The sequence below is a fragment of the Equus asinus genome, chromosome 19 (assembly GCF_041296235.1).
Source record: "Equus asinus isolate D_3611 breed Donkey chromosome 19, EquAss-T2T_v2, whole genome shotgun sequence".
In the NCBI taxonomy this organism is placed as follows: domain Eukaryota; kingdom Metazoa; phylum Chordata; class Mammalia; order Perissodactyla; family Equidae; genus Equus; species Equus asinus.
In genome coordinates this window covers 16,300,866-16,328,844 of record NC_091808.1, presented here as the reverse complement: position 1 = coordinate 16,328,844, position 27,979 = coordinate 16,300,866, and the positions used below count along the sequence as shown (strand labels likewise).

Genomic DNA, 27,979 nt, shown 5'->3' with positions numbered 1-27,979 from the left:
TGTCTAAGAAGACATGGTATTTGAAAAGATCCTTTTAAGTTCAATGTCAAAGAGTGTACTACTTATATTACCTTCCAGGAGTTTTATGGTTTCAGGACTTACCTTCAAGTCTTTTCATCCGTTTTGAGTTTATTTTTGTATATAGCATGAGATAATGGTCTACTTTCATTCTTTTGCATGTGGCTGTCCAGTTTTCCCAACACCATTTATTGAAGAGACTGTCTTTTCTCCATTGTATGTTCTTGGCACTTTTGTCGGAGATTAGCTGTCCGTGGATGTGCGGTTTTATTTCTGGGCTTTCAGTTCTGTTCCATTGATCTGCGTGCCTGTTTTTGTACCAGTACCACACTGTTTTGGTTACTGTAGGTTTGTAGTACCTTTTGAAGTCAGGGATTGTGATGCCTCCAGCTTTGTTCTTTTTTCTCAGCATTGCTTTAGCAATTTGGGGTCTTTGGTTGCCCCATACGAATTTTAGGATTCTTTGTTCTATTTCCATGAAGAATGTCATTGGGATTCTGATTGGGATTGCATTGAATCTGTAGATTGCTTTGGGTAGTATGGACATTTTAACTATGTTTATTCTTCCAATCCATGTGCCTGGAATGTCTTTCCATCTCTTTATGTCATCATCTCTTTCTTTCAATAATGTCTTATAGTTTTCATTGTATATAAGTCCTTCACCTCCTTGATTAAATTTATTCTTAGATACTTTATTCTGCTTATTTTATTTTTATTGGGATTGCAGTGATCCTCATTCTGGACCTTGAGTTTGGCCTTTTTACTGTGACACTAAAACAACAGAAATCTTTTCTCTTCTTGTTGGAGACTGACTTGATCTCTGGACTTGGTACCTGCTGTTTGGGGAAAGAGCAGGGTCGTTGAGTTCTAAGGTGAAGCAAAGAGTTTATTTAGTTCCATAGAAAATCAGAATGAACCAGAATGAATTACTCTTAAAAATGTACTTGACAAAATTTTAACATAAACAGAAATTAACATTAATTGAAATTAAACCACATGAGCCATAATACATGGAATCATTAGTTTTAAATATTCACAATTAATATTTTCCTAAGTAATTTTCGTTTTGTGTTGTAACTTTCCATATTGCTAGTGTGTTAGAGTCTAAGAATTTATAGTCATCATTTACTCTGAAACTGGGCCTGACTTGGAGACTGATGCATATTTAGACAGCAGAGCACAGTCCTTAGAAATTCAAAGTGTTAGTTTGTATATCACTTTCTGAGGCATGAAAAGAATACCTGTTCTATGCAAAAGCATCTTGAGATGGAAGGGTTGTGGGAGGTAGTGGCTGGCTGGGAGTGAGGTATGAGGTCAAGCGGGATGCTCAGGGGACCCCTGTGTAAGGAAAGAGATTGATGTGGTAGAGAGGAGTGATGAGGGCTGGGGCTTTGTGACCACACTGTTGCTTGAATTGCCAAACCTGGTTCTGCCTCTGGTTTTGTGGTTTTGTGACTATAGCAAATTACCCTCTGAGCTTCAGTTTCTTTAAGATAGGATGGTATCTAGTCTTGCAGGGTACACTTGCTCCAGGGTGTGCATGCAACTCATCTCTAAGGTGCTGGAAGAGAATGTTAGAAGTTTTATTTATTTTTTAAAATTTCTATATTTTATGCATGATCTGAGGTGTTTCCAGTATGCTAGAACAATTGTACATACATACAATATCAAAGGTACACACATTTGGAATGCCAGCAGTTTTTACCAAAAGGAAATTGTGATCCTTAAAGTTTAGAGACTGAACTAGTACGTAAAAGCTGGGCCCATGCTTAGAGGCTTATTAGTTTGAAGGCAGCTTTAGAGATGAATGAGTTTGGGAAGGGACTGAAGAACTTGGGTTAGCTGGCTCTGTCTGGGAAATGAAGGAAGGCAGTTGGACTTAGGAAGCGTGTCTCTGAAAGTTCATTTGAAAAACGGTGGACAGTAAAACTGGCATGTGATGATTTGAGTTAGTTTGTGAATATCTTATTCTTAACATTATATGATGTGTTAGAAGATCACGTGGTAGATGTTTGGATGGGATGTAACCCAGAAACATGAGTCGCAGTATTGAGAATTGCTCTTGATGCGTGGATAGTTTACCTACAGATGACTGAGAGCTGACTGTGTGCATGTTTAAGTTAATAATGTTTATTTATATTGTATGATGCTAGAGGACAGCCATGTTAACTATAGGGGAGTAGTTACAGTTTTGTGTTTCTTGTTAATTTCAAATTGCTTTACGAAATAATAAATTATTTGCTGTCTTGTCTTTTTAGGTAAGTCTAAAACACAGTGTGTTGCTTTTGGGCTCCCTAAGGGAGGGAGAGTAGCATGTTTAGTGTGTCCCTCCACTAAGAAGAAAGCTCGGAGGACAGGGGTATTCGTGTGTTATTCCCTGATGCACACCCAGCGCCCTGCGTGTAGAAGACACTCATATTTGTTGAATGAATCAATCTTTGCATCCCCGTCGCCCAGCACAGTAATGGGCATGAGATATTCAGTAAGTGTTTATTAAATTGAGTTGAAAGATTTGAGCATAATACCAGAAAAATTTTCAAAAGCCAACCACCTCATGTCAAAATAACCTGTGTATACTTATTAGTGGGAGCCCAGGAACGCTGAAAGAGTAGACTTAATGTTGATAAAGTATGCATTCAAGTTGCTAGCTTGTTGAATAATATGTACAGATATAATTTAAAAACTATGTGATAAAAAAGGCAAGAAAGTGTGATGCATTGTCTCAGGCCAGGCCAACTGCCTGTAGTACTTTGATATCATAACCTCGTTTCGCCTTCTCTGTAGCCTTTGACACTCCTGACAATGTTCTCATCGACCCTCATGTCTGCCTTTGGCTTCTAGGACATTGCTCTTGGTTTCTTTACCTTTCTGTTTGGCTCTTACTGTGTCTGTCCTTAATCCTTTTGTCTTATAACTGAATATTCTATTTTCTAGGGATTCATGGTTTTGACTCTCGTATGGAAAGAGTCAGTGATGACTCTAAAATCTACATCTTCAATTCTGTTTGGCGCCCCAGTCCTGTATTTCTGACAATATTCTGACTATCATTCTGGTCATCCCCACAAACTTAATGTCCAGACTGTACTCATGCACTCTCGAATGTATCTCTCTTCCTCCTGTATTCCTCATATCTGTTGCAAGTCACCCATTCTCCCATGCTAAAAATGTTGACATTAGTCTTCAAAGATTGCTCTTTACATCTGCCCATATCCTATTGGTTTTGCCTTTGAAGAGTTTCTGCAGTTGGTCCTGCTGCTTCTGTATCTCCTGCCCTGGACTCTGGACCTCTCCATCCTTCACTTGAGCTGTTGTAATAACTATACACCTGGAATCCTTTCTGGTTTGACTTCTGTGTTGACCCAAGTAATCATTCTGAAAAACAAACTTGGTCAAATGCCTTGCTTAAAAATCTGTCTCGTTCTGTCTGCAACATGTTTCTATATTCCATTTCTGTTTCTAACGTCCCCCATATTTCCTGTTTTCCAGCTGTCTCAAGCTATGTATGAGTCCTCATTCCTTGCTCGTTCCTGTGTCTCTATGGTGGGCAGGAGTGGAGGCAGGAATCTGCACAGAGGGACTGATTGGGCCCTGTCTGTGGGACCAAGGAGAATTGCACATGAAGCTTCAGCTGCGCCTTGAAGGGCGAGTTTACTTTGGCTGTCCTCTCAGCATCGTTTAATTCTCTCCCATTCCATATCCCAGTTCCAAGTTCTGGAGAGAATAGGTTGGACCAGCACGTCTATATTTTTGAGACAGGCCTCACTGGTCATAGACACTGGATCCCTGTGGATGCCCATGCTTGCCAGAGTCTGCTAGGGTAGAGATGGGAGCACAGTGACATCACCTAGTTTAAACAGAACCAGTGCTGCTAGCAGTCACAGGCCAGCCAGCGTGGGCAGTGCAGGCTGCAGGGATGGAACGGGAGATTGTTTATGATCAGAAAAGAGACCCAGGCACAGCTCCTTTTTGGGACATGGTTGCTGGGAAAGAGAGGATCGCTAGGCTGGTTGTTTGCTTCAGGGATCTGCTCATCTTTCTAGGACTTAAATTCAGCCATTGGCTCAGTTCTGATTTTTCTTTGATGCTGCTTAATTTATTGAATAATCTGTCTTTTACCGGCTGATCTGAAATGCCACTATCGTCAAAGATAAAAGTCTCATGACCATTTCTTGTTTTTAAATTCTACACCAGAACAATTAGCATTAGTTTCGACGTCTAATAGGGCACTAAATATCCTTGTTCTTAAACATTATTAGCTAATCTTAAAATATTTTCTTCTAGGTAAACTTTGGAATTCATATATCAAGTAATCATACAAAACAAACAAGTAATAAAGTCCCAGTAGGGTTTTAATTAGGATTACATTTGGTTTATAGGTTAATTTTGGTGGGATTATGTTTATCCTTTCTACCCAGGAACTAGTGTGTCTTTACATATGTGCAGGTCTTTAGCATCTGTCAGTGGCATGTTATACATAACATACATACATAGATACATATATGTTTAAGGTGTTGTGTACAGGAAGTATTTTAAAGTTGCATTTGCTGTTCTAAGATCTTTTCCCTTTTCATTTTCTAACTGGTTATTACTAGTAGATAGGAAACTGTTGATTTCTTTTATTTACCCAGTATCCAGATATATTTTAGTGAATTCTACCACTCTGGTTGGATATTTTTCGGATGATTCTTTTGGATCTTGTCAGACAGCCAGTTATCTGCAAATAGTGGTGATTTTTCTCTCCCCTTTTCCGGTATTCATCCTCCTCATTTCTTCTTGTCATTTCATTACCTGGACTGCAGTGCTGTCCACAAGAAGCGCAATGAGAGCCACAAATGTGAGCCATGTATGTAATTTAAATTTCTAGTGAGCATATTAAGTAAAATAAAAGGAAACAGGCTAAATTAACGTTAATATAGTTTATTTAACCCAGTATATCCAAAATATCATTTCAACGTGTAATCAGTATAAAAACTATTAGTGAGATATTTTACATTCTTTTTTTCATACTAAGTCTTTGCAGTCCCACGTATATTTTACATTTAGAGCGCATCTTTTTGGACAAGCCACATTTCAAGTGTTGAGCAGCCACGTGTGGCTAGTGGTTACAGGGCTAGACCCTTCCTAACAGTGTACAATAATTAGGGTCATAGCTGGCCTCGTTGTCTTGTCCCTGACTGTCATGGAAATTACCTTTGAGTGTGAGTTTGCCTTTGGTTTCTGATACATCTGCTTTTATTAAAGAAGTTTTCTTTTGTTTCTGAGTAAGAAGTACCTTTTAAAGTTAATTATTGATATTTACTCGCCTCTAGGCACAGAGCTGCTAAAACCCTTGGAATTTGCTAAGTGATAGGAGCGTCTTTGTTTTTCCTAAAAGCTCCTTTTGCTCACGCATGAGTTTACCTTAATGAAGTGACTGGGGGGGTGGGGGTGTGGGGTCCCCGGATAGTTGGAGGATGAGGATGGTTGCCTGAAAGACTGAGAGATCTGAGGGTTTGCAGCTCTCAGATCAGCTCCACCCTTGACCTCCTGTAAGGGTAAGGGGGCTGGAGACTGAGCTCTGTAGAAACTCTTGAATGATGAGGTGCAGTAAGCTTCCTGGTGGTGGCAAGTCCTGGTGACACGTCCACCTGGAGAGGGCTTGGGAGCTCTGCATCCCCTCCGCCCCTATACCTTGCTCTGTGCACGTCTTCCATTTGGCTCTTCGTGAGTTGTATCCTTTATAAGAAACCAATAAACATAAGTAAAGTGTGTTTCTGATTTCTGTGAGCTGTTCTAGCAAATTATTGAACCTGAGGAGGGGATTGTGGGAATCCCTGGTTTATAGCTGGCGGGGGATATGCAACTGGTGTCTGAAGTGGGGAACAGTCTTGTGGGACTGAGTCCTGTGGGATTTGCGCTAACGCTGGGTGGTTAGTGTCAGAATTGAATTGTTGAACACCCCGTTGGTACCTGGGGAATCAGAATTGGTTGTTGGTGTTGGAGAGCACCCCAATTCCTGACAGTGAGCCATCTTTGTGCTGTGGAGTAAGCCATGCTTGGTCAGGGTGTGTCATTCTGTTAACTCTGCTGGATTAGACGTGCTGATATTTGAGGATATTTTTCTCATACTTGCTAGAGAGATTATCCTATGTGGTATGGCAGATTTTGGAATCAGCATTATACTAGCTCTTGTAAAATGGATTATAAAACAAATCAATTCTGGCTTTGAAAATATTGTCTTTAAAACTTTATCAAAGGAATATGTGCATACAGTGGAGGACTTTTTAAAGTAATTTCTTAGCAGTGTTTGTTAGTGGAATGTAAGTTTTCTGAGTCCTTGCATATCTATATAATATAATTTGTTTATCCTACCTGTAGTCGATCAGGAATTTAGCTGGGAGTGGAATTCTAGATTAAAATTCATTTCCCTCCGAACTTTGAAGGCATTGTACGTAGCCTTCCAGTGTTGCTAAGACTTCCCATGCTAGCATGGGATTCCTGTTCCTTTGTAGGAAGGGTGACTATATATCCTGGTTTGTTTGGAACACTCCCGCATTATATCTTATAGTAGCACGTGCTTTTATTCTGAAAAGTATCCTTGTTTGTTGGTCAGCTTTATTCGTAGGTGACCTGGTTTTTGTGTTTGGGAAGCTTTTAGGATATTCTTAGACGTGGTGCTCTGGGAACTCACAGGGCTGTGTCTAGAGGTCAGTTATTTTTCCCCCGTTCGTCTGCTCAGCACTCAGCAGGCCCTTTCAGTCTGAAGACTAGGTGTCACCATCAGCTCTGGGTATTTCATTCCAGAATGCTTCAGTAGTCTCTCCCTCTTCATGCTCTTTGTTATTTCTTTCTGGAACTCCTTTTAGTATATCTTGGATCTTTTGGACTAATTCGATACCTTATTTTAAAAAATCTTTGACTCTTGTTCTCTCCTTCTTTGCTTTTGCTTTCCTTTCTGGGATAATATTCTCAAGCTATTTTTAATATATTTATTGGCTTTTTAATTTCAGGTGTTATTATTAATTTCCAGGAGCTTTTTCTTATTTTTCATGCTTTTGTATAGCATCCTATTCCTGTTTCATGGATGTAATAGCCTCTCTTACCCCTTGGAAAATATTAATTACATAAACATATTTCAAGTTTCCCCCTATTTCCTATGTTGTCTGTTTCCATTGAGTTTCCTTTTCCCTCCTTTCTTTTTGTTTTTGTCTCTGTCTTTCGTCATGGTGGTTTTTCTCAAATATCTGGTGATCAGAACTTCATCTTCTGTCTGGATTTTTGGTTCTGATACATCTTTCTGTTTCTGGTTTATTTTTCCATCAATAAATTGACAGCATTGGCACTAGATTTAATATTACGGAACAGAGATCTGATTATGCCATCCTCCTGCATAAAAATCTGGGTGGCTCTTCAGAGCCCCGGGTAATGTCTGCCACGTAGCACTTCGCACCGGTGGTGTACAGGGCAATGGCCTGAGGAGCTGTGTTTGTTACCTAGGGCGGCTGGAAACAATGGATATTTATTCTCTTATGGTTAATAGAGGCCAGAAGTTTGAATCAGCATCAGCGGGCAGAATTCAGGTGCTGGCGGGGCTGCACTCCTTCCGGAGGCTTGAGGGGAGACTCTGTTCTGGCCTCTTGAGCTTCTGGTGACCGCTGCGTTCGGTGGCATCACTCCAGTCTCCGGGCCAGCGTCTTCAGATCTCTCTGCCCTGTCTTCACATTGCCTTCCTGTGTGTGCGTCAGTTCTCCCACTGCCTCTCTTTTGTAAGGATGCTTGTGATGGCATTTAGGGCCCACTGGATGATCTGGGAAAGCCTCCTCAAGTACTTAGAATTTTCTTAAGTTCTTTTCTCATATACCTCTGTGCTTTTGCTAACACTGTTGTTATTGCCTGCACTTCCCTCTCTTCTTGTCCACTTGGCCAAAATATATGGGTCTTCTCAACTTATAGTCACCTTTCCTTGACGTTCTGTTCCCCTCCTAGACAGAGAACTGCGTTTGCTTGTTTTCTTAATAAGGTCTGTGTACTTCTTCACTAGTCTCTGCCATGTCCGAATGATCTGTCTTGTCAGTGTCTACCCCTGGAGTAGGAACTTGGCGATACTGTTGTCTCATTGCCAGAATGAGAAGCTAGGTCTGGAGCCCAGCAGGCATGTAGTAAATAGCTGTGGAGGAGATTCAGCATTTACTGAAGGCCCAGTAAATACTAGGACCTGTCACGTTGGACCATTTAATTAACAAAACAAAACAGGGTAAACTAAGTATGCACACGTGCCAAAGTTTCTCCAGGGAAAAGGTCCTCGAAGGGATTTTGTCAGGTCCTATGAATTTACATTTTCAGCTTTTGCTGGATGCTACCTAATCGCTCTCCAGAGTGGCTGCACTTCCCAGCAGTGCCCCAAGCTGTCTTGTTTCCTGTACCCCTGACGATACTTGTGATTTTTGTTCCGTTAAAAAGAATCTGATGGGGGAGGAAAATGATACTGTTTTAATGTGCATATCCTTAATAACTAGTGAGATTGACCATTTTGCTCCTGTTTAATGGACATTTGGAATTTTTCTGAGTTTACATAGCCCATTTTTTCTATCGAGTTGTCTTTTTTATTTATAGTAATTCCTCAAATATGGATATGAATTGTTTATATACGTTGTTGTCCTAATTTATATATGAGGAAACTGACACAAGAAATAACAAGTAAGTTTTGTAAGATTTTTTCCCCCCAGATGGACAGATGGATGAGTAAATGAATGAACTTGTCTAAAGTCATAGATAGTAAGAAACAGAGCAAGGATTTTGCACCCAGATATATCTGGTTTTTAGGCCTAACCTTTTTGTAGTGTATCTGGCTGCCTGGTAGAGAATGAGGAAATAAATAATGAGGCAGTAGTGTGCTGAATTTTGATTAAAAAATATGTTAGCTCTGCTAACTAGCTCTATGACTTTGGGCTGATGTTAATATATTTTTTAAATGACTGTAATGACAGCTAACATCTGCTTCATAAATGATTGAGAAAATCATTGATAATGTATAAAAGTGTTGTATACAGAGTGAAATACTGTTTGTAAGTCTCAGTAGTTATTCTTCTTGACCACCAAAATGTGAATACATTCAATATACTTTTTAAAAAGAATTTTGGATGTCCTTTTTTTTAAAAAAAAAAACCAGACTATTTTTTAGAGCAGTTTCAAGTTCACAGCAAATTTGAGCAGAAGACACAGAGATTCGTGTCCACCCCCTGCCCTCTCATTTGCACAGCCTTCCCCACTGTCAGCATCCTACGCTAGAGTGGTACATGGATTACAAGTGGGGAGCCTCCCTTGATGCATCAGCGTCACCCAGATTCCCTAGTTTATGTCAGGGTTCACTCTTGGTCCTGTGCATTCCATGAGTTATGACAAATGTGTAATGACATCTAATCTACCCTTTTAGTATCATACAGACTAGTTCCACTTTCCTAAAAATCCTCTGAGCTCTGCCTGTTCATCCCACTTTTATCCCTAACCCTTGGCAACTGCTCATCCTTTTACTGTCTCAATAGCTTCGCCTTTTCCAGAATGTCGTATAGTTGGAATCATATGTATGTAGTCTTTTTAGATTGATTTCTCTCGCTTAGTTATAGGCATTTAAGGTTCCTCCATGTTTTTCGTGGCTTGGTAGCCCGTAGCCCATTTCTTTTTAGCGTGAATAATATTGAATTGAATCTGAATAATATTGCTCTGTCTGAGTGTACCACAGCTTGTGTGTTTCCCTGCTGAAGGACGTCTTGGTTACTTTCAGGTTTTGGTAATTATGAATAAAGCTGCTGTAAACATTCACGTGCAGTTTTTCTGTAAACATAAATTTTCAGTTCATTTGGCTAAATATTAAAGAGCACAATTGCTGGATCATGTGATAAGTGTATGTTTGGTTTCATAAGAAACTGCCAAATTGACTTCCAAAGTGGCTGTGCCATTTTGCTTTCCCACCAGCAGTGAATGAGAGGTCCTGCTGCTCCACATCCTCACCAGTGTTCCGTGATGTCTGTGTTTTGGCCAGTCTCATTGGTGTGTAGTGGAATATGCTTTTTCAGTGAAAGGTTGCATGATAAAATATCATTTGCTAGTGTGATAGATGGTGTTTATAGAAAAACTCGGCAGAAGTTTTCCTGTGAGGTTTAGAAGTAGAACTGTCTCCAGGAGAAGGGTGACATTGGCCCTGATTAACCAGACTACGTGTAGTAATGCTTGTCCTCATGTGTTTGTTTTGACAGGTGTTGAAACAAAGGCACCTATCCTGAAGGCACTAGCACCTCCTGCCCTTGTCAACTGGTAAAATGCTTAGTTTTATCACAAAATCTTTCTATTTTAGGCATAAAATGTATTAAGTTAGAACCAAGTGTGGCTAAACTGTGAAAGAAAAAAATTTCAGATTTTTCCCATTCTGTGATTGTAGAATTATGGAAGTTATGAGAAGGTACTTTTCATACTAATTTTAATTCCATACAAACCCATTGGAACATTAAGCCGTGTTATTCAGCAGTATTATCTACCTTCCTTTCCTCAGTTTGCATTTCATTAAGTACCTGTGCCAGAGTTTGAGCTCAGCAGCCTCTTTTTTTTTTTGGCACCTGAGCTAACAACTGTTGCCAATCTTTTTTCTTTTTTTCCTGCTTTTTCTCCCCAGATCCCTCCTGGTACATAGTTGTATATTTTAGTTGTGGTTCCTTCTAGTTGTGGCATGTGGGATGCCACCTCAGCATGGCTTGATGAGTGGTGCCATGTCTGTGCCCAGGATCCGAGCCGGCGAAACCCTGGGCCACTGCAGCGGAGCGAACTTAACCACTCGGCCACGGGGCCGGCCCCTCAGCAGGCCCCGTGAAGTTTAGCACTAGTTAGACTGGTATTACCGTTTCAACACGTGATGGTCATTTAAAATTTGGGTTACTGTTATTTTAAATTTCTGACTGGACATTTTAACAGAAGTTGTGCAGCAGTGGGCGTTTTGTTAATCTACGGAAAGTTCTGCGTGTCCCTTACAGTTGTCATGGGGTAAAATCTAGTACAGTTTTATTCTTTCCTTACAGTACTTTGTGAAATTTTGGGGCAAGAATCGAAGGATCAAAGGATCTGAAAGGTTTTCGCAGTCTATGAAAGGGAAGTAAAGTGGTATAGAACTGTTACAAGGAAGAGTGTGTGTTGGCAAAGTGCTTTGAGAATATAAAGGCAATAAGCATTTTACCTGTTAGAATCATGATTGTGGACATCATCTTTTCTCAGAAGATCATTCCAAAATCTTTGTCCACAGGAGTTGAATTTACTGATGTTTACATTTTCTGCTGATTTTAAAAAGAAATTACGCAAATAATATGTTGTTAAAAACTGTAAACAGTGTAGGGGTGTGTAACTGAAAGGGAAACTTCCCTGTCTGTCCGATTCTTTTGCTAGGAATTACTTAGAATTTGGAGTGTGTCCTTCCAGGCCTTTTAGGTATGTAGCTAAGATTACCATTTTTTAATGCAGCACGTGTGATGCACACAGGACTATGCCTTGCTCCTTGGTGTGCCTTCGCTTTGATTTATTTTAGACATTTCTTTGCCTACGTCTTCTTAAGGGATACACTTGGCTAGATCAAGAGTGCTTTGAAGTGACTAAGTAAATACGTTGGAACAGGGTACTTTCTCTACAGATTTCTTTTAGTGATTAGTGGGTTATGGAAACCCCCGACTTTGAATTTCTAGCTAAGAATGGATCAACAGAGTTTGGATTTATAATGAAATTGAAATGGCAGAGATAATTTACTGAATACTAAACAATAGGCATTAACTAGTAAGGCATTTATGTAAATGACTGCAATTAGTGTTGCCTTTATAGAGGGTCAGCCAGATGGGGTAGACGGAGGAGTGGTTCTGGAGTTTCAGTGCATCTGTTCTGAAGGGAGGAAGGAGGTACATGGGAAAAAATGGTACGGCAAAGTGACAAAGGTCAAAGGTCACTTTGTCTCTCATAATTTTGCCTAAACTTGATCAGGTATCCAAAAAGAGGAAGGAAATTTTTTGTCATTTTTATGTAGGTTAACTCTGCCATGAAGTAAAGGGAATTTCACGGACTTTTTGGGGAATCCATTGTTTTGAGTTCTAAAACTTAGAACCCCACCTCTTCATGTGTGGGAACTACCATATTCAGAAGTCCTTTGACTTAAGAAATGATGTAAACTGAAGCTCATTCACTCGTGTGCTTGTCCTTTGTGTAATTGTTGGACTGAAGCATTTTAAACTCCTTAAAAAAATCTGGAGAAGCTATAGAGTTTTATTTTAGTGTTATTTAGTAGTCTGTCTAAAGATGACATGGAGAATTTGAGAGAGAACATTAATAAATAGAATTGTATATGAATAAATTTAGGCTTTTATTATAGCTGTTATATTGTGTTTTAAATCTGTGTTACAGATTCACAGCAAGTTCATTACTCTTATTTTTTTCTTGGTGTTCAGTTATTTTGGTTAAAAAAGGTATATTCTGTACGTGATTCTAGTAACTTATCTTCAGATATTTTATGGAGTAGGCCAATTTGATGGCCTCCAGGACTTGGTCCCTCATCGTGAAGATGCAGTGCTCCACATTCAGAGGGAGGCGCAGTGTCGTCTGTGCATCCAGCCCTGCGGTAGAGAGAGGGGTCAGAGTGTTTTCCTGTGTCTATGAACATGGTCTGGTTGAGGAGTTTGGGAGGAGATGGGGACAGCAGGAGGTTTGCTGCTCTGCTCCCTTGGCTCAACTCCCTTAGAGTTGGGCCAAGTATTTCTCATAGCTACTGGTGGGGGATTCCTTTTTCTTGTGCTTTCTATTTTTAAAACACAATCTAGTTTTTGAACACTTAAGGAAAAACTGCAGAGGTCAGAAAACTGGGCACACTGGAGAATGGAGGCGAGGAGAGGGAAGACAACTATTTGTCTCACTAGCTTTTCTTTTAAAACCTGTTGTTTAGGAAAAGCTTTACTATGGTAAAATAATTGAGAATTTATGGGAAGAAGAAAATATTTTATGTAAAGAATTAAAAAAGGAAAAAAAATGAATAAGATTATATGAATAAAATAAAATACAATAAAGGACTCAATATTGATTAAAGGATATAACTGCATGTTTAAACCTTATTCTTAACTATTTTAATGTTTAGGTAGTACAAATAATGAAGTTGATATAATGTTAGTTGTGATGCAGGTAATTTATCCTGTAGTTATATGTATTCCCACAATATATTTGTAATTTCTAATTATATTTGGTATTTGCTTTTTCTTAAGTTTGTTTTTAACTGATATGCCAAGATACAGCTAAGAAGGGCTTCTACAGTGAGGAGGGAAATGGAGGAAAAGATAAGAAAACATGTGAGGAATCTCACTGAGCAAGTGATAAATCCTTGAAATGAAGAGAAAAGATATAGACTTAGATTGGATAGTCTTAGATGCAAAATTATTCTAAGCTGTTGTAGCTCTTAGTCATAGATGAGGTAAACATTTTAAAAATATCTTGAAAATCTTAATTTAGACACTTGAATCTCTTTATGTTCTCAGAGGCTAGACTTAACCTGAAGAACTGTCTTTTCTTAAGCCTCATATTTACTTTGTTATAAGCACGTTTACTTTTGCTGACATATTTCATATGTTTGGAACTATTATATTTAGCCCCTGGCCTTTGAGTTTTCTTTAATTTTTTATTTTTTTCTAGGGAAGAAAATAGGCAAATTCAAAAGTGAAGTTATTAATCCAAGTAAAACAACTTTCACTTCAAAATTAGGCTGTCTGCTCGGTTTCCTCTAATACTAACAATAGTGCTCAGCTGGACTGAGTTGGAATTAAGGCCCTTAGTACCGAGTAGCAAAGCTGGTGTCTTTATGTAAGCTAATAGTTCATGTTCTCCTTAAATATTTATACAGTTGGCTCTCTTTAACCATTTTGTTGGAGATAATTGGAATAAATAAGGAGTAGTACTAAAGGGTAAATGGTCCTATTCATTATTGTCTTAATACAGTCAAGGCATTCACTTCTTGGCTAGTTAGTACAGACTGATAAATATATCAAAATGATGCTGCTAAGTGGGGCTCCTGCCCTACCATTTGGATAATGTGGTGACTGCACATGCCATTCCCCTTGGTCCCCTTCAATGACTCAGTCTTGAACAGAATTCTAATCAAAAGCTCTACTTCTTTATAGAGAATTTCGTATCACTCCTTTTGGATATAATAATAGAAGGGGGGGGTATGTGGCTTGGGAAGGGTAAGTAGAAAGCAGAGTAGGAATAGGTTTCACATAGATGAGGAAGTTGAGGCAGAATGATTCAGAAGCCTGAATGGGTGTTGCGGTGTGTGTGGTTGGGTGACAAGGAGGTAGATGAATGGGCTGCATAGCCATCTCTGAGTACGCCCCCTGTGCTGCTGGGTCGTGGCGTGAGGTTGCTAAGGGTGGACCTAAGACTATGAAACCTTCAGAGTTGGGGAAGCTTATTGAGGGTCATCCTTTTTAGGTGTCTGGAGGCTGTGTAAGTTGAATTGGTTAAGCAGAGTTGGTCCTGAATTATATTCCACATGTATTCTCTGCCTCTCAGACTGGAGTGCGATCCAGAAAGTAGGATTCAGCAGTTCTGTGTCATAAAATCTAAGGCCGTTTAAATTTTAGCATGGAGGGCTGGACATGAGAAAAAAAGCATTTTTAGTATGTGTATTTTCTTGAACAAAAATAATTTTGTAATCATCTAACTGAAGCTCATGGAGAGAAATCCCCAAAACTGACTACCTAACTAGGGAGGCTAAATGGAAGACAACTGATTCCAAATACAAGATATGTTAAGTATCGTTATCATTCTTTTTGCTTACTGTTATTTTATGAGGGACTTCATGGATGGATATATGATTTCAGCCCCTTCTAACCTTTAAAATGGTAAATGTATTAAGCCTGAATCAATGATAATAGCAGCTGAGATTTGAGTGCTTATTATGAGGCAAGTATTACATCCTTTACACCTATTAACTGTTTAATCCTCTTCATAATCTTAAATGGTACAGCTATGATTCTCCACATTTTACAGATGAGGAAACTGAGGCTTAGAAAGGTGATTTATCTAATAGTAGAGCTAAGTGTCAGAGCCAGTCTCTTTGGCTCTGTAGCCGGAGCCCTCAGGAAGGGTACAGTTGAATTGACTTCAGTATTTTCAGAGTCTGTGAGAGTAAGAAATAATCAAGATAAAAGGAAAATATTGGTATTCATAGTTTTGTATAAGCAACAACATTTAAAGTGCTATTAAAACATACACCGTATTTTGTAGTATATGTGGAATTCTTTCACCTGCTTTCCTTGTTTGTTCCTAAGGGGAGTTTGGTGAGGTAATGTCACCCCAGTTTTACAGTGAATCTGGAACTTGGGGATGTTAAAGGGACTGGTCTCGTGTTACACGTGAGTAAATGGGGGGCCAGCATCAGAAGCTTATTGCCATAGTTCTAAAAGGAGCAAGTCTTTTGAACGTTTTTTATGTGCAGTGAAGCCAGTGTTCAAGTAATAGTACCTTCAGTAGATCAAATGAGGCATAGAAAGAAAAAAGTAGTCGTCTGCTTTGAAATTCTGCATGAAACAGAACTTTGTACCCAAACTAGCTATGCTAATAGCTAACATTTATAATGCCTTTGCATTTTTCCAAAGTCCTTTATTTGGACCACATTCCATTTTGTCCTCACTTTAAATTTTGTGCATGAGATAAATGATGACAGATATGGGGAAATAAGGTACAGAAAGGTGGGTGGTGGAGCCGAGGCTGCAGTTTGTTTGCTTACCCATGAAATGAGTGATTGGAGGATGACCAGCCTGTCCTGGTTTGCCTGGGGCTTTCCTGGTTTGAGTCCTCAAAGTCCTATGTCCCTGGAAGCCCCGCAGTCCCCGGCAAACCAGAGTGGTGGGTCATCCTAATTAATTGTCACACTTTGTGGTAGACTGGGGATGGGAGTAGGGCTGCCACGTAAAATACAAGGCGCTCAGCTGAATCTGACTTGCAGATAAAAGTCAAATAACTTTTTACTCTGTGTCCCAAATATTGCATGGGACATGCGTACGCTAAAATTTGTTCACTGTTTATCTGAAGTTCAGATTTAACTGGGCATCGTGTATTTTTTTTGTTAAATCTGGCAGCTCTAAAGAGTGAAAGGACACTTTGGTGTGTAAAAAGTCCACTTAGCTGCTTTTTTTGGCGGACCTTCAGCTTCACACATTTGTCTACTTAAGGAAGCACCATCTGGCAGTTTCCTTTTTTGGGGTCCTTGACTTGTTCTTTCAGCCGTGTGGACAGAGATAGATGCAAGGGGTTGGGATAAGTATATGAAACCAGATTTTGGCCAGTGCATTAAAACTGCTGTGTGTGTGTGTGTGTGTTTGTGCGCCTGCGTGCATATGCACACGTGCGTGTGCGCGTGTGTTGTTTTGAAGCAGTTAAGTGCTCCTTTACTTGTCAGGAAACTGAACCCAGATCTGAGCCCATCCCATGTTTGTTGGCTCAGTCTGTCAAACACCTGCACATCCTCATAGACCACCCATCATAGTGTTTTTAGACTAAATATTAAAAAGTATTTTTGTTGGTTAGATAGTACATTCACATGATTCACAATGAAAAAGAGCAAAGCTGTCCTCACCCCCTTCCTGTACCTGTTCATTTGCCCACCGTGGAGACAATCTGATCTGATTGGAAAATGTTAGAATTTTTGAAATGGAAATTAGAAATCCTCTCCTTGAGTGTGTTTTGCTTGTTTTTTTGAAGCAGGGGAACTCTTGCCCCCCCACCCCCCAAAAAAGAGAGAAAGCACCTTATGTACAAGACAGAAATGGGTTCTTCAGGTGATTTAAATCTTCATTGTTTGATGACTGTCAGTCCTCCTAATAGATTTGGGAGCCCTAGGCATCAGTAGAGTCTAGTCTTAAAATAGGTTGAGTTGAATTCCATCGACATTATTGGTGAGCAGATTAAGGTTTAGTGACTCAGGGGGCTGGCCCCGTGGCCAAGTGGTTAAGTTCGTCTGCTCTGCTTCCGTGGCCTGGGGTTTGCTGGTTTGGATCCTGGGTGCAGACCTTTGCACCACTCATCAGGCCATGCTGTGGCAGCATCACACATAGAAGAAACTGAAATGGCTTACAACTGTGTACTGGGGAGGGGAAAAAAAGAAAGATTTAGTGACTTGGACAAAGTCTCATAGTAATTAGTGGCAGAGCTGAGATGTGGGTATGCATGTGTGTGTGTGTGTTTGTGTGTATGCTTGTGCATGTATCTGTTTAAAATCTCTGTTCTGTAGCAAGCTGAAAAAGGTATAAATTCCCTTGCCTAATTTCTGTTTCCTGTTTGATTTTATGTCAAGACCCAGCATTTTTTTCTTTCTTCTTCTTTTTTTTTTGGTGAGGAAGATTGGCCGTGAGCTAACATCTGTGCCCATCTTCTTCTGTTTTGTATGTGGGATGCTGCCACAGCATGGCTTGATGTACAGTACGTAGGTCCGTGCCTAGGATCCAAACCTGTGAACCCCGGGCCGCTGAAGCAGAGCGTGTGAACTTAACCACTCCAACACTGGTGTAGGGGAGGAAGACATTTCCTCTATCCAATGTGGGTTCATCTGGCCGGAGAACGAATTAAATTCACATGAGACAGAATAGCAAGAGAAAATTAAACAAAGCTTTATGAGGAACCATGGCCTGGGGCCTTTCTTCCTGAAGGAAGAAAGGGCACCAAAGAAGTGGGGTGCACAGAGTGGTTGTATACCCCCATACGGGGTATTTCACATATGATTGAAATGTCCCTCCCACAAAAGTCACAAGATTGCCCTGTTGGCACAGCGCTTGATGGACATAGCAGGTAGTGGGTCTGCTATCTCACAGGGCGTAGCAGGAGGCAAGCCTATTGTCTCGAGCTGGGCGGTCACAGGTGAGCGCAGCAATCAGTTCCTAGCCTAAGGAAAGATGCTTAATCCTGAAGGAAATGCCAACGTTGGGAGGGGGAGGGTAGTCAGTTACAGGAGGTTACCAGACAAGCACAATAAACAAATGCAGATTTAAGTCCTTGCCTTCCCCATTGATTAAGAGTTTCTGGAGATATCTTTACGGATGGAGAGTTCCTTTACAATGTAAATGTCTCTTACAAAGGGTAAGTAAATTCTACTTTTCAAAGCCTCCTTCCCTGTCCCAGTTTATCAAAAGCAATCAGCCTCAAATAATCCTCATGCCAAAGAGACATATCTTGGGGTGGCCAATTCCAGACCCCTGCACTGGGTTGGCCCCTAGCATTTTTTTTTTGTTTTAGTATATCTGACTTGGACTTTAGAAAAGGAAGATGGACTAAAAGTAGATTGAAAGAAAAATGTGTCTGGATCATGGTTAGGGAAGTCAGGGGACTGTATTTGTGGTTTAAGGAGAGTTCTCGCGAGCCCTGCTGTTATTTCAGCTAGTGTAATAAGAGGACTGAAGAGGTGAAACAGTCACGGTGGGTGACTGAGGGCTGTGTAAGGGCGGTTGGCTCGTGAGCTGCTTTTCAATTTTTAATTTAAGTGTATTCAGGGAAAGTCTTGCTGAATTTTCTCCCTCCCTCTCTGCTTCCCTCCTTCCTTTCCAATATATGTCTTTAGGGCCAAAATTTTATTTTCTGAGGTTATAATAAGTACTAACTTTTAATAATTGCCTTAAAAAGAAAAAGACCAAACTGTTTGCTCCACAAATTTCCTAGTTGTGAATTGAAAGACCATCTAATCCAGATGGTAATATGACTCAATCTTCCAGGAATGTCTTTAATTGACTTTCTGGTCCAGAATTCCTTGACCTTTTTGTTTGTTGTATTAAGGAAGTGCTTACATGGGGTTAATGATCTCGATTTTCAGCCGTACAGTCGAATTTCATTCATAGAGCAGTGATGCCTCAAGTCAGAGCTGAAATCTTCAAAGTTGTTAAAGATTGTGTTAATATTTGTGGTTTAGAAAGGGAAAGTGCTTCAGCTTTCCTTCAGTAAAGGAAGAGTGAGAATCACTGTGTTATGCAGTACTGAGACAGAATAAATTAACTCGTTGATATTTGTATGAATTAAAAACTTTTCTACGGTTGGGTCTGTTTTTCTTTTCTTTCTTTTTTTGGCTGCAGTGCATACAGTCAGTGAATGTTTTAAAACTATTCTGAACTAGATATGTATTTTTCATGTTATTTTTATTATATGGGAAGCAGAGAGGCAAACATCTTCATCAGACCCAGGGTCCCACCTCCACAGAATCTCTTTCCTGATGGCAGACCCTAGTTGCTGGGTGCGTTTTCCATTACAGCTTGTTAGAGCCTAGTTCTGGGGAGGAGGTCTTTCTTTCTGCCCTTCTTGACCATGGTTTCTTATTTCAGTGTAAGTTATTTGGATAATTTATCAGGGACTCTTTCAGTTTCTGGAGAATGAAGGTGACTGTCACTTAGTCTTGTTTAAAGGAGAGTCTCTAAAGTAGTGAAGGACTCTGTTTTATTTTATCTTCACCCCCCCTTTTTTTTTTTTTTTTTTTTTTACTAACAATGAAGTGTTGACCCTAGAGTTTAGGGAGTCTGGGGGAGTTGGAAAGTTTGGGTGGGCTTTGGAGTCAAACATGTATGTTAAAATTCTTCCCCATCTGTTAGGTGTAAGTGTCTCTGGGCACAGTCTGTTTGAAGTTGGGTTTTTGTAACAATTAAATGAGATAATATGAAGTTCCCTATGCAGTGCTTGCTTGGTTGCTACTCAGAATTGTTTCCCATTTATTGCAAGTATGGTGAAAAATTTTAGGCACATTTATGCTAGCAGAATACACATTCCTTGATGTCCATCGCTGTGCAATCCGCTTAGTTATACTTCATTAGAGTAAAATGTTCAGCTGTATGTTTTTTCAGATATGAACAGTTACGTAGTATTAATGCATGTTTGGGTGTTGTAGGCTGCACAGAAAACACAGAGGAGGAAATAGGATTGGGTGGTGGGCAAGATTAACCAGGAAATATATTGTCTGTGGGGTATCAAGATGTCCCCTCTGGAGCATTTTATCATCACCTCCTTTCTTTCCTGGGACACACTGTGCTCTCAGTGAATTTATAGGAGAACCCACAAGTATTGGGGTTCCTCCTCTGGTCTGGAAGTTGAGGTGCCTTTTCCTGATGGGGGTGAGTGTGGGGGCAGAAGAGACCTGCTGTATTAGCAGAGTGAATATAATGGCGTTACTGACCTCTTCCCTCCTGTGGACTCTGCACAAGTCTTAGATTCTGAGCGTGGCTCCCATTTTCCTTGTTCAGTCCTCCAGCTTGTGGAGGTTAATGGATTGAAATGCCGCTGTGTTGCATCTCCCCTGAGTCTAAGAGGTTCTTGAAGTTTCCGTGTTTAGATAGCAGCAACCAGAGCTAAGAAGGTAGAACCGTTTCCTAGTATGAATATGATCCCTGTGGCAGCCTCCTGCCCCCTCCCTCATAAATTCAGGCGTTTACTTTTTTTTGCATTACTGAAATACATGTTGTCTCTAGAAGCTTTTCATAGCTTTTTTTTTTTTTTTGCCTGTAATGAAAAATGGGGAGTTAATATAGGTCGTATGCCTGTGATATTACTAATACTCCTTAGTAACCATTTAAAACATTAAATTTTATCTTAATGTCAGAATTTCATATCCCTGTAGGGTATCATTTGAGGGTGATTTTGTAGGTGGGCATTAATCTCCATTACTTTATGCACAATTATTTTCATAACCCCAGCTCTATCTTCAGCTGTCTGACAGTGACACAAAATCCTGTCTGTCCTCCCTGCTCCTCCACTCTCCCCACATCTCCTGTGTTCTTCCTCTCAGGTAATAGAGGCCACACAGGGAAAGATTTTCCTTAGACTTGATCATTATGATCTAAAACAATTGTTAGTTAAAATGACAGAAGATGTAAATAACTTCTTTTGATGTAACCCAATTGACCATTTACACAGAATGTTCTAAAAACATATTTTAGGGTTTGAAGCTGGCTGGTTACACAGTTTCACATTTTAAGATTTAGTGTTTGCTCATCTATCATTGTATAAATAGTGATGGGTCATTTTCATTTAATGTTGTTAAACTTGACTCATCTTGTTACTTTAATTAGCAGTTCTGAGAGTATAGTAAAGGTGGAAGTTATCATATTCTTTGTGGTGGAAAATTAGTGTACTTTGACCTATTATAACTGCATTTACATATTTAGAGATAATTACTTAAGAATTCTGACTTGTCCATACCTTTTCTGTAGTCAAACATAAAGCCTGTGTACCTGTATATACATTTTTTTTTTAAATGGAATTGGCAAGTTACATGGAAGTCCCTCCAGGTCAGTTGCATGTACATTTGACATGTTTGTGATGGCTGCGTAATTGTGCATGCTGTGGATCTGTCAGTTCTTTGGCCATTCTTTGATTGAGTTAGATCGTTTTCTGTTTTCAGTTAAAGGAAAATTTTCTGCAGACAATTAACTGATGTAATAGGATTTATTTAGCGATTATTGGGCAGCATCCAATCTAGCAGATAAAAAAGAGCTCCAAAGAGCTGTACAAAGGCAAGAGATTTTATAGATCAAAGTGAGCAGGAACAAGGGAGTTAGACTGGGCATTTGCTCATGGGTTAAAGCAGGGTTACTGCCTTACATGGAGCAACGGGAAGTCTTGGAGCCGAGCAGGCAAGTGCTGGTTGTTTGACCTTGGCCTGTCTTTCCTGGGAGAGCCGAGCATAGACCCTTTGTTAAGGTTTGGTTTGCTGACGTGGCGCTTAGCATGAGCGACTCCATCTTGGGCCTAGTCTGGTTACTTTAACAGTCTTTTGCCTCTGCGACAATACTGCCATGTCTTCCAAGCTTTGCCTTCAGACCGTACTGCTTACTGTTCCTTCTTGTTATAGTCATCTATCACCCCATTCCTTACATATTTGAACATCAGGCTTTTTGTGACTCCACTACCATCCTGTCATGGTTCTTAGTGGTTTCAGTAGCAGCTGCACCATTTTACATCCCAACCAGCTGTGCACAAGGGTTCCAGTTTCTCCACCTCCACATCCTTGCCAGTGCTTGTTATTTTATGTTTGATTGATAATAGCCGTCCTATGGGTGTGAAGTGTGAAGTCTCGTCTCCTTGGCGTTTCTATTTGCATTTCAGTCACTATCTTTGTTGGCTTGCCGGTAACACGTGTAAATCTGGTCAGTATCCTCCTCCTGTGACCACACCCTCCTGGTTTCGTCTGTCATCGCTGACCCCTCTCTCATGCCCCCTTTGCCTCCTCAAGTCCTCTAACTGTGGTCATGTCCCACGATCTGCTCCCTGCACCTCTTCTCACTCTCGAGGCCATCTCTGCCAGTCTCATGGCTGTCAGTGCCATCAGTGTGCTGAGAACTCCTAAAGTTACCTTTCACAGAACTGAACTATTCTTTCCCCAAACCTGCTCCTCCTGCACTCTTCCCTTTGTTAGTAAATGACACCTCAGTTTTTTTTTCAACGCCTCAAGCCAGAAACCTTAGAGTCACTCTTGACTCCTCTCTCTCACTCTTGACTCCTTTCTCTCACTGTGTGTAAGGCTGTAGCTTCAAAACAGGCAGAATCAGGTCATTTCTCACTACCTCCTTCATCCTCATTTGGTCTAAGCCACAGTCATCTCACAGCCTATCCCTCCAAAGGCTCCCAACTCGTCTCCCTGCTCCCGTGGCAGCGGAGTCATCCTTTTTATGGTGAATCAGAGGATTCCCTCATTTCAGTACAGTTCTCACGGTGGCCTGCCAGGCCCTTCAGGATCTGGCCCCCTTCTCGCCAAATCCTCTCTGACCTCCTCTCTTTTCCCTGCCCCCCTTCCTCCCTGGGCTCAGCTAGAATGTTCTTCCACGAATCCATATGGGCCTCTCTCTCACTGTCTGCTCATAGCTTCTGAGACGCCTTTCTCAACCACTTTATAAGGCAGCAGCCCTCTCCTCCCACAGTATTCATTTCTTCTGACCTGCTGTATTTGTCTCTGCGGCTCCTGGATCCTCATGATGTTTAGTTATTTGTTTATCGTCTGTTTACCCCTCACGTTTTGTTCACGACTGTGGCTCCATCGTCTGGAAGAGTGCTTGGTGTGAAGTCTGTGTTCAGTAAATGTGTGGGAAATAATGACTGACTGAATCCTGTTCATATGTGCTTAACATACACTTGTTTTTCTGTAGAAGAGAGTTCAGAGTGTGGGATTGCAAAGAGTTTGTGTGTGTGTTTTTTTTGAGGAAGATTAGCCCTGAGCTAACTACTGCCAGTCCTCCTCTTTTTGCTGAGGAAGGCTGGCCCTGAGCTAACATCCGTGCCCACCTTCCTCTACTTTATACGTGGGACGCCTACCACAGCATGGCTTGCCAAGCAGTGCCATGTCCACACCCGGGATCCGAATCAGTGAACCCCAGGCCACCGAAGCGGAACGTGCACGCTTAACCGCTGCGCAACCGGGCCGGCCCCATGTGTTTGTGTTTTAAATATGGCTGGGTTACTTCACTGGACTCTGGATAGTGTGGTCTTTTACATGTTTTTAAAACTTTTGCATGAAAATTGGTATGGCTTCATTTTAATCTTTATTACAAGTAAAGGAGAACATATTGCGTGTATGTATTAGCACCTGCATTTCCTCTTTTTTGGCTTTTCTGTACTTATTCTTTGCCCAGTTTTTGTGTTGCTTTTTTTTTTTTTAATTTGTAGGGGCTCTTTGTATATTTTGTCATGTGTTTTTTTTTTCCGTTTGATTTTTAAAAATTTTTTCACCGTGCAGAAATGTTAAATCATTAAAATTTATGTAGAAGAATAAATCTGTAAGAATTGGTAAGAAAATTTTGAAAAATATGGATAATGAGGATCTTACCAGGTATTTAAAGCAGTGGTTCCCAAACATTAGTGTGCTTAAAAATCACATGGCCGCTGTTTAAGAATGAGTCTGCCACAGAGCCTTAATTCATAGGCATGGGGAGGTGAGGAGCGGGGGAGACGCGGTTGAGGAGTCTCACTGTACATACTCTGTAAGGTAACTGATGCAGTTGGGAAGCACTGCTGTCAGTCTGCTGTATCTGGAGTAGTAGGGTATTAGCAAAGCTGTAGACAAATAGATCCCGGAAACAGAGCAGCGTCCAGAAACAGATCCCAGTACGAATGAGAACTTCCTGCTGAAGGTGACGTTTTGGTTAATTAAAAAAGTGAGTGGTTTATTTAATGAACGGTTCAGGCAGTTCATCTGAAAGGAAAAGTTAGCTTTCTACCTTACACAATGTAGGACAAGTAAACTCCATACTGATCAAAGATCTAGATGTAACATTTGCGTAAATTCTAGGAAAAAAAATAAAGCATACCGTTGGTTTAACCCTGGGGTGGATGAGGCCTTATTAAACTAGAGTGGAAACCTAGGGGCTGTGGAGGAAAAGGTGACCAGATGTAATTGTCCAGGTTTGCTTTCTGAAAGGGGGATGCTCACCTTGTTTATCTGAAACCTTTTAGAGAAATTTTATGTCTTCGCATGTGGCTGGTACATCGAGGCTGCGTTTGACATTACTGAACTCTTCTCCTTGCTTCTCCCCTCCCTTGGCTTTCGCGACACTGCCTCTCCAAGTTCTCCTACTTTCCTAGTCTTTTCAGTGAGATTTTCCTCCTCTCAGTCTTGGCACTGCTTTCCCTTAAAAGTTTTCTGTCCTTGCACTTCATCTTGGAGATTTCCTCCGTGTTCTTTTTGGGCAGTCTCGTCCGGCCTCTTATTGTGTGTGTATGCTTCTAGCTTTGACCCCTCTTAAGTCTCACGGTTTATATGTTTGGATGACTCACAGGCATCTTAAACCCGTTACTTTCGACTTGTGTTCATCTCCTGTCCACCACCCATCCAACCGTGGCTCACCATCTGTCCCAGTGGAAGGCAGCAAAACTGTATTGCCTCCTTTCACTGCCGCTGCTCTAATTCATGACTGTTATGTTCATGATTCAGATGTGGAAACCACGTCACCATTTGAACAGAATGATTTCAGTTGTTGGGAAGGGCTGGAGGAGCTGCCACTCCCACTGCCACCCTCCGGACACTCAGGAGCTGGGAATTCCAGCTGCCGGCTCCCTGCCACACCACCTTAGCCTCCTGATCGAGGAGTAAAGGATTGTTTCAGCGATCTTTTATGTAATTTCGTTGCCTCCTGTTTCTCTGCCTTCAGGTTATCCTCTGCATACAGTTATTTTCTAAAACTGTGTGTTTGTGTACGTTGAAATGTGGAGTACATTCCTTCCCCAGCATCGAATGCCACCACAATTTGGCCTTTACAGTTTGAGGCCTGTAACACCCTGCCCTCCTCTCATCTCCTCATCCCCACCCTGCTCTACTGGGTGGCTGGCTGTTTCCTGAGCACCTGCTTCTTTTGGTGCTTGTTCAAATTATGTGGTGTCATCTATTAAAAATCTGTGTTCCTGTTCCCTCCCCCAGCCTTTAAGGTCATAATATGTTGTTATTTGATCCAAGAAGACTTCTCAGAAAATGCCAGAACTTGCCTCTCTACCTTTTACTGTACTCTTTCTGAAGTGCTGCCTACACTCAATGATTAGTACTTATTAAAAGTTTTATAGTTTTAGCTCGCTCTTTCAGCACCATGATCCATTTTGAGTTAATTTTTTGTATAATATAAGAAAGGGCACCATCTTCATCGTTTGAGGTGTAGCTATGTAGTTGTTCCAGCACCATTGGTTGAAAAGACTATTCTTTCCCTGTTAAATGCTCTTTCTGCCTTGTTGAAAATCAGTTGTCCATAAGATGGGAGTTTATTTCTAGTCACTTCTATTCTGTTGATCTGTGTGTCTTTCCTTTGGCTGGGACCACACGGTCTTGATGTTACTGTTGCTTTGTAGTAAGTTTTGAAATTGAGATAGATGAGTCCTCCAGCTTTGTTCTTTTTCAAGATTGTTTTGACTGTTCTGGCTGCTTTGAATTTCCATGTGAATTTTAGGCTCAGCTTACAAATTTCTGTATAAAAGCCAACAGAGATTTTGGTAGGGGTTGTGTTCAATCTGTACATCAGTTAGAAATGTTGCCCTCTTAACAATATTAAGTCTTATAATCCATAAACAAGGGATGTTTTTCTATTTATTTGTCTTTAATATCTTTAAACAATGTTTTGTGGTATTCATAGTACAAATTTTGTACTTCTTGTTATATCTAATCCTAGGTATTATTTCTATTAGTGTTGTAAATATAATTGTTAACTTCATTTTCTGATTATTCATTGCCTGTATATAGAAATGATTTTTTATATTCATTTTGTATCCTGCAACCTTTGCTGAACTCTTTGTTAGTTCTCTTAGCTTTGTAGTGGATGCCTTAAGATTTTATATATATACAGTCATATTGATAATGTGTGGATACAAATAGTTTTAGTTACAGTTTTACTTTTTAATTCAAAGTACAAATATGCAAAATTAAATTTCAGAGAGAGTACTTACTGAGATAACATCATTTTCCTGGGTTATTAAGGTACAAATTATGTGCCTTAATTCTTTGCAGCTCTGATGTCCTGGAAGTAGTAGGACCATTTGTTTTCAGCGTGCCATTTTCCTACACAGAAACATTCAAAGGCTCTTCATGCCCTATATGGCAAAAATCTAGATTCTCTGGACTCATTCTCCAGAGTACTACACAATACATTCTCAAAGAAAATAGCTTGGGATGGTGAGCGGAGCCTGGGGATCATCTGGGGGGGGGTCTTGGCTTCTCACCAGCTGTACATGGGCAAAGTTAGAGGTGTTCCTTAGCTTGTAAAATTGCACAGTTGGCCTTCTAGTTTGTAAAGCATGGGTTCCTTTAGTTCTTTGAATGTATTTATAGTAGCTGCTTTGGTGTCTTGTCTGTGAAGTCTGATGTTTGGGCCCCTCCAGGACAGTTTCTGTTGCCTGTTCCCCCCCATGTATAAGTTGTAATTTCCTGTTTATTTGCATGCCTCATAATTTTTTCTTGTAAACTGGACATCAGATGGTTTGTAGCAATTCTGAATACTGATTCTCCCCTCCCCTTTCTGTGGTTTCTTGTTGTGTTGTTTGCTTGTTTATTTGTTTAGTGACTTGGCTAGCCTGTGTCGAGTGGGGGAAAATCTCCTTTCTCCCCTTCCTGTGTTCTCATGGCTGGACTAATAATGAAACTGACACCAGACCAGATTAAGAAGAGAAGAACCCAGTTTAATACATACATGTGGAGATCGTAGAGAAATGATGCTGGAGAGTGAACAAAAGCGGGCAGTATATGTGTCTTTTATACAAAGAAACAAATTTGTGAGGAATGCCAGGATAAAGTAACTGAGATTTCAGGTACGGAATTAGTGAGGAGTTTAGGCTGGAAGGAGTAAATTAACCAGGTTGGTCTCTGCGGGCTTCTGGGCCCTCAGTCCCCGGGCTCTGGTGAGGAGGCAAGGAGGGCCCCTTTCACCCGGGAGATTCATTTCCTGCTTTCGGGGAAACAGACACAGGGGGGTCAGAATACAGCTTTTGCTTCTCAAGTAACTTTAATTCAAAATAATCAGTATACTACTGTGGGCTGTTTTGGGGTGGCCTGCCCTGGGCCCCAAAACCTATTTCAGTGAAGGTTATTTTTTCTGAGTGCGCATCCTCTGGTGTTGCTCCTCAGAGGGCACAGCCTGGGGACCCCAGTTTCCTTGAAGGGCCTTCTTCCCGGGTGACAGCAGTTTTAGGAGGGCTCTCTTTAACTGTCTCTTTCCCAGATCTCCTTGTGAAATTTCTGCCAAGTCTGCCTCTGTCAGTATCACACCCAGCAGTTATTCTCTGCCCACAGCCAGCCGATTGCTGTATTGTTTTCAGCTAAGCCCGGGGCTGGAACTTGCCCCACAGTGTGATCCAGTTAGATGGCCTTTGTAGGGGTTGTGTGTGAGGCCAGTCTGAGCTGTCCGACTCAAGTTCTTCTTAGGCATCTCTGTCCCTGATGCTCTCTGTTACACTTCCTGTTGGTCTGCTCTTGGGCTTGTTGCTG

The 27,979-nt window shown here is 40.7% G+C and overlaps 1 protein-coding gene across 2 annotated transcripts in view; it reads left to right on the top strand.

Moving 5' to 3' along the window:
* ACSL3 (acyl-CoA synthetase long chain family member 3) overlaps positions 1–27,979 on the top strand; it is a 74,440-nt gene that overhangs the window by 10,955 nt on the left and 35,506 nt on the right. Inside the window, exon 2 of one of the 2 annotated variants that reach the window (XM_044751417.2) lies at positions 10,251–10,308. The exons of the other annotated variant lie outside the window; for it this stretch is intronic. The gene's annotated coding sequence lies outside the window, so the exon portion shown is untranslated. The remainder of the gene's footprint in view (positions 1–10,250; positions 10,309–27,979) is intronic. 2 annotated transcript variants of the gene reach the window in all.